This window comes from Chinchilla lanigera, unplaced genomic scaffold (genome assembly GCF_000276665.1).
Source record: "Chinchilla lanigera isolate Chin_1 unplaced genomic scaffold, ChiLan1.0 scaffold00051, whole genome shotgun sequence".
NCBI lineage: Eukaryota > Metazoa > Chordata > Mammalia > Rodentia > Chinchillidae > Chinchilla > Chinchilla lanigera.
Window position 1 is genome coordinate 3,277,762 of NW_004955452.1, and position 7,066 is coordinate 3,284,827.

The 7,066-nt window shown below is 44.3% G+C and overlaps 1 long non-coding RNA gene across 1 annotated transcript; it reads left to right on the forward strand.

Annotated features, from left to right (window-relative positions):
• The first annotated feature begins 378 nt into the window (after positions 1–378).
• Positions 379–4,669, forward strand: LOC102012723. Its single transcript, XR_262644.1, has 5 exons — positions 379–689; positions 1,164–1,326; positions 1,428–1,522; positions 4,000–4,340; positions 4,502–4,669. It is a non-coding gene; the product is annotated as an uncharacterized LOC102012723 (long non-coding RNA).
• The last annotated feature ends 2,397 nt before the right edge of the window (positions 4,670–7,066 follow it).

The window sequence follows — 7,066 nt, forward strand, 5'->3', positions numbered from 1 at the left end:
CGCTCATTTCAGCTCTAGACTGACACCTGTTTTCCAGAAGAGAAAAACAGCTCAGCAAGAATGAACTGTTGAAGGAACAGCTAGTGGCAGCACCAAGCAGCAAGAGAACCAGTACTTAGTCCTCAGAAGCCATCTTCGCCACCCCCGGCTTTCTCAGCAGCTCATCTCAGTCTCCCAGATGCACCCCGAAGACAAAAGCACGAAGTTCCCTCATCCAAGAATAAAACGTTTTACCCTATTATTCTTGAGGGACAATTATGGAGCGTTTCAGGTTGTGTCACTGATTACTCGCTAGCATTCTGCAACTCCAAATAACTTCAGGGTTCCCATGGCAACACACTCTACCTTGGAAGCTGACATTGTTCCCTAATTCACGTGGGAAGGAACAAGAGTTTCTCCTAGGAAGTTGGCAGCAGGTGGGAGAGGCCAGGGCAGGAGAGTGGAGACCGGGATGGTATCACGGATTTTGTCCAGCCGAAGATGGTGAAACTGCCTTGTTCACCAGAGTGACCAGCCAATCTTTAACAATCTTGGATGGATCCCAAGGAAAGAAGTCTAACACGCTACGATTCTTGGCAGGACCACGGCCAGAAATTACCATTTTAAGTTCCGTCAAGTCAAAGCAAGGCCAACTAAGTTCTCTGCAAGGATGGTATTTTCACAGAAAAGATGCTGCGCACCAAAAAGATGTATGTTTGCAGATAAACTTAAAATCCTATCACACGAAATTATCTGATGTCTGCAGTCTAAATCAGAAAACTGTGCTTTGACTCACAACACTTCTGCCACCAAATGTGTGCTTTGTTTCTGTACCAATTGTCCAACTCACAGGACAGCCACGAGTGTCCATGACTTAATCCTGCCAGTAATTATGAGTAAGCACAGGCCAAAGATTAAGTACTCAGTCCCATACAGACTGTCCCCAGCTGTATTTTTGATGGGATGGTTGACTATAAACAGGGGACTCTCGGGGCTGGGGATTTAGCTCAGCGGCACAGCGCCTGCCTGGCAAGCGCGGGGTCGTGAGTTCAATTCCTGGTACCGGGAAAAAAAAAGATAAATAGGGGACTCTCAAAACCCCTTCTTTGGGTATAGTGTTTTGCTAGAACAGTTATTACAGAATTCAGGAAAGCACCTTACATACTTTTACTTATTTATTACAGAGGCTACAACTCAAAATGGCTGGGCAGAAGCGACGCATGGGGCTACCTGTGGGTGAGGGATTTCATGAACTCTCCAGCAGTGCCAATCTCCCAGCACCTCAGTGATGCTGTTCACTGCCAACCTGATTGGTTGGCCACGGGATTAGTAAAAGCACACTTCTGGGTGAGTCGCGGAGGCATGACCTTGAAGACTGTATCTGGTCCCTGGCCCCTGGCCCCTGGCCCCTTTCCTCTGTGGCACTATCTCCCAGCTCTGCTTCCCAGATGGCCTGAACTGAGCAGCTTGGCTGTACTACACCCTTCAACCATGATGTTCCTGCTTTGCAACCAGCTAACCATGGACTGAATCTCATGAAACCGTGAGTCTAATTAAACCTCTTCTCCTCTAGATTATGGGTGTTGGGTATTCTGTCCAGCAACAGAAAAATTAATACTTTCATCAACCACCAAATCCACTGAAATCTCACTGTTAAAGAATGGTGGTGCCTGCCTATAATCCCAGAACTTTGGGAGGCTGAGTCAGGAGGATTGCAAGTCGGAGCCCAGCATAGGCAATTTAGTGATTTAGGAAGATCCTATCTCAAAATAAATAAAATGAACTGGTGATATACCTTACTGCAAAGGCCATGTTCAATCCACAGTAAGGGAAAGGGGCTTAACCTCCCCACTGCCCCTTTATTGGAGGTTGTAGGTTTTGATACAAGTTCCAGTTCTCTAATACAGTATTAGGTCTTTCTGATGACCAGCCTCATCCTAAGGACCCTCCAGTAAGGGTCCTTTATTCATTAGCATAAATTCAGGTGTGATTAGAAAATGAACTTCTTCATAACAAATGAACTCTATCACTCAGGAAGTGCAAGGGTTTTAGGAGTTATGTGCTAAGAATCTCAGCAAAAGCTAAATATTACATATATTTTTTTTTTGGTCTGGAAAAGAGTTTTGCTATGCAGTTCAAGCAGGCCTTGAACTCACTTTGTATCCCAGGTTAGCCTTGAACTCACAGTGATCCTTCTGCCTCAGCCTCAAGTGCTGGGCTTGCAGGTCTGTGCCACCAGGCCTGGCTGTAAATACTATATTTCTTATAATGCCACAATTACACTGAAAAGGATCACAAGAATACAATGCATTGGCCGAGAGAGACAGGTAAGGGGCTGGGGATTTAGCTCAGCGGCAAAGCGCCTGCCTGGCAAGCGCAAAGTCGTGAGTTCGGTTCCCGGTACCAGAGAAAAAACAAAAACAAAACAAAACAAACGAGAGAGACAGGTAAGCACATACCACACTAAGCAAGCATAGTAACACAGTAACTGTAGAAGCCAAGTGTTCGTCATCACTGTAATTTGTTTTCTCTAAATTTGAAAATTTCACAGTTAGAAGTTGAAATAAGCTTTAAAAGATATCACATGATAAGAAAACAGGGATGAGATAAAAGTATGAGGAGGAAAGGTGGTAGAGAAAGAGGAAAAGAGATAAAAGGAGAAAGGGAGATGGGAGAGTATGCCTTCAATTTCCTCCTTACCAGCTGTCCATGAGAACTGCTTATGGCCGATTTTTGACTGTGCTGGATTGAAATTATTGAAATATGTCTTAGTGTTAAAGGAACCCAAAGAACCAGGTGTGGTGGCACATGCCTATGATCCTAGCACTGAGGCAAGAGGATCTCAGGTTTGTGCCAAAGCTGGGCAATTTAGTGACTTAGCAAGACCTTATCTCAAAACGAAGGGTCCAAGGGGCTGGGAATACAGCTCAGCGGCATAGCGCCTGCCTGGCAAGTGCAAGGTCCTGAGTTCGATTCCTGGTACCAAAAAAAGAAAAAAAAAAAGATTGATAAATCAAAAAGAAGAGTCAAGGACTCTGGGGATGTAGTCTGGTGCCAAGCCTCTGGGGTTCAATCCACATACTGAAAAATAAAGAAAAAAAACCTGAAGGAATTTTTAAGAACGCCAAATTACTAAAAGGTATCTTTTAGCCAGAAGTTCAATATCCCAAAATAGAAGTAAACCTGTTTCCTGTTTGCAATACTGGGGATTGAATCCAGGGCCTGGGGCGTGCTAAGCAAGCCCTCTACCGCTGACGTACACGCGCCATCACGCTGTAGTTTTTAAATCTTAAGGCCTGTTGCTCAGGACCCAGGACTAGTGGGAACAGCTGGAAAACGCCAAGCTTGATGCTCATTTTTCATAGTGTTCAAAAAAGTGACTGTAAATGTAAAAACAAGACTTCATTAAAAAAAATCTTTGCAATTTGAAGGTAAAAATTTCCTGAGTTTCATTAAGATATTGTACACAGAGGTAAGTTTACTTTTACTCTAGAGAGCAACTGAAACGTGGCGTTTGTGAAAATGGAGCCACCTGGTGGTCAGAGCGGGGAATAGCCCAATTTTCCCACCAAGCCCCCACTCCCACTGGGGTTTCAAGACAGGGCCTCGAATGCTCCACTGAACTGCATCCCCAGCCCTTTTTATTTACCTTTGAGATAAGGTGGCCCTGTGTTTCCCAGGTTGGCCTTGAATTTGCCCTCCTGACTCACCCTTCTCCATGGTACCGGGAACCACGTACCATGGGTGTCTCTGGCCGCACCTTCCTCTTTTCTAGCTTTCCCTCCCTCTCTCTCTCTTTGGGGAGCACTGTAGACTAGTCTTTTTATTTTTATTTTTATTTTTTGTCTTTTTGAGACAGGGTCTCGCTATGTAGTTCAGGCTGGCCTTGAGCTCACTTTGTAGCCCAGGCTGGTCTCAAACTCACAGCGATCCTCCTGCCTCAGCCTCCCAAGTGCAGGGATTACAGGTGTGCGCCACCATGCCCGGCAGACTGGTCCTTTTAATCTCCATTGTTTCCAGATGTTCACCAGACATATGAGGAACTTCTACCATGCTACAAAGAGCGAAGGACTTGGAATCAGGAAAACTGGTCACTATACTCTTTATACCCCCAGCCCCCATGCCTAGTATTAATTTTTCTGTGTGTGCTGAGGATGGAACCCAGGGTCTCTACCACTGACCTACTCTCGCAGGCCCACCTTCATATATATTAACTTGAGTGCAGTCATCTGGGACATTCCAAGGGAAATCGGTGACACAATGTCTGTCTTAGAGTCTGGAAGAGCCTCCAGTTGTCTTCTAGTTGAAAAGTGCCAAAGGAAAGAGTGACACCTTAAAAGACCTGGGTGCTGACAGCTGCTGTAAGTTCACTAATCACGTGATTTGTGGAAAGTATCCCCCGAGTCTGCTTTTCTTAGATATTATCTCCTCCCCTCGTTCACAGGACTGTTGAGTCCTTAGGTCCATTTCTGGGATCAGCAGCCTAGACCCTGCCTGACTCTCCTCTGTTTTTCCTCAGCAGAAGACGCCACCTTGGCTGCTTCCAACGGCATAGCTGCAGCCATTGCAGGGACGAAGGCTGACGTGAACAGAACATGCCCTAGAAAGCTCACTGAAGACCAAGGAAACGAGTCAAAGCTATTAAAATGGTTGGACTCAATATGAGTTATCTACATTTTATGAAGTAAAAAAAAATGAATTGGGGGTGGTGGTGCATGGCTGTAATCCTAGTACTCTGGGAGACTGAGGCAGGAAGACTGCAAGCTCAAGGCCAGTCTGGGAAACTTAGTGATTTGTTTGTTTGTCTTTTTGAGACAGGTTTTCACTATGTAGTTCAGGCAAGCCTTGAGCTCGCTTTGTAGCACAGGCTGGCCTCAAACTCACGGCGATTCTCCTGCCTCAGCCTCCCAAGTGCTAGGATTACAGGTATGTGCCACCATGCCTGGATAACTAGTGATTTAGATCCTACCTCAAAAATAAAAAAAAAGGTGGAGGAAGCAGCTCAGTGCAAGTCTTTGCATTCAATCCTCAGTACCAGGAAGGCGGAAAAAATGGTAAATTTGGTGAGGAAGCCATTAAGTGAATAGAACCGTGTCCTGACACAACCTCCCTGGATCTTGCTTTACCTGTAAAATGGAAAAATAAGATGGCCACTTTCCTGTTCTCTTTCTTTTTTGTGGTGTTGGGGGTCAAACTCAGGGCCTCACGAATGCTAGGCAAGCAAGGAGCACCAAGTTCCTAGGGATGGTATAAGAATTCCATTTCAGCCCAGCGTCTGGTTGGTGGAAAGCCTGGGCCGGGCTGCCTCAGTGACCCTCACCATACGGCCAGGGTGTTCATTTTGCTCAAGATCACAGTTCAGTTCTGACATAGACTTCACTTCAAAGCCCAGAATTTTAAAACCTTTTTTACTGCAAAGCATAATAAAATATGGAAACGTACATGAAACACACAGATTAACGAATTATAAAATTACCCATGCAATCAATAACCATATTGATCAAAACTATAGCTTTGAAGGTAATCTTTCCATGTATCCCACACACACACCTGGGGTAACCACTGCCCCTATTTCAATAGTAGTCACTTCCTAGCTTTTCCTTACAGCTTTATGAACTCATATCTTTTGTTTGATGTCTGTGGTAAACATTCTAATATTCATCTGTGTTGCAGCAAGTTAACTGTGTATAAAAATACCGTAATTCACCCACTTTTTGAAATTGAAATTGTTTCTAGTTTTTGACATTTACAAATGCCACTGTCCACATTCTTATACATGTGCCCTGATGCATCTGAGCGTGTCTCTCCAGGATAGAGATTTAAGGAGTGTTAATTTAATCCTGGGTCATGAGGTGTATGTGTTTCCAAAATATTTTTTTCTTGATATTGGGGATGGAATGTAGTAAACACTGAGCTACAACCCCAGCTTTTCTGTTTTGTTTTTTGAGACAAGGTCTTGCCACGTTGCTCAAGAAGGCCTCAAACGTGATCTTTTTGCCTCGGCCTCCTAAGTGCTCAGTTAAAGATGCGCTCCACCACACTTGGCTCTTGTTTCCGAAGTACCCAGTAAAGGGGAACTGTTTCATAAATTAATTGTTCTAATTCACTTTGCCACTAGCAGGGTATGAGTGTTTCCACTGCACCACGTCCCCACCAACACTTGCCCCTGGCAGACGTTGTTTCCTCACTCCCCTGAACAGCATTTCGGCGTGGTCTGCATGCACCTGGACACACATTTCCCTGATCACTACTGAGGCTGAGCAGGTTTATGTTTAGTAATCACTGGAATATCCTCCCTGCTGTGCTTATTTATGAGCCAAATGTTTGCTCCAGGTTTTTGTTTTTTTTCAGACACTCACCTAAAATCTAAGTCACTAAGCTGCTCAGATGGGGCTCGACCTTGCGATCCTCCTGCCTCTGCCTCCCATGAGTGCTGGGGTTGGAGGCATTTGATACTACACCCAGGTTTTCCTCCAGTTTTTTATAGTGTGACTAATGTTCTTCTTTCCACTCTGCTTCAGGAGAGGTTCTTGATAAATGGTTCAAACAACAGAGAGAGGGAGGCTGTATTTCCAGGTTATTCTCTGTAACACTCACAGTGCTAAAGAGACATGTCCAGAGTAGGCTTAACAAATGCGGCTTAATAAATGCAAAGTGATTGAGAACACAAATCCATAATCCTTATCTGCAGTCTTTTAATTCTTCTGTTTTTGGTATAAAATTCATTTGCACCCAAAACCTGAACTTAAATGAGGCAACTTGTAGTTTTTATCATGTTTCTTCTAGAAACATGTTTGACTACAGATTCTGCTGTGGACCCTGCTGGGGAACAACATACAAATATACCTATGTCCCAGAGGTACTAAAATCTGAAAATGTAATCGCTAAACACATCCGGCCACATGGAAAGTAAAGCCAGGATTGTGGACCTAGTATATACTAAAACAAAACAAAAAGTGCTTTCCTTTACTAGAGATTGAACCCAGAAACAGTCTACCATTAAGCTATATTCCCAGCACCACCACCCCCTTTATCTTTTAAATTCTGAGACAGGGTCTAAGTTGCCCAGACTTGGCTCCAACTTATG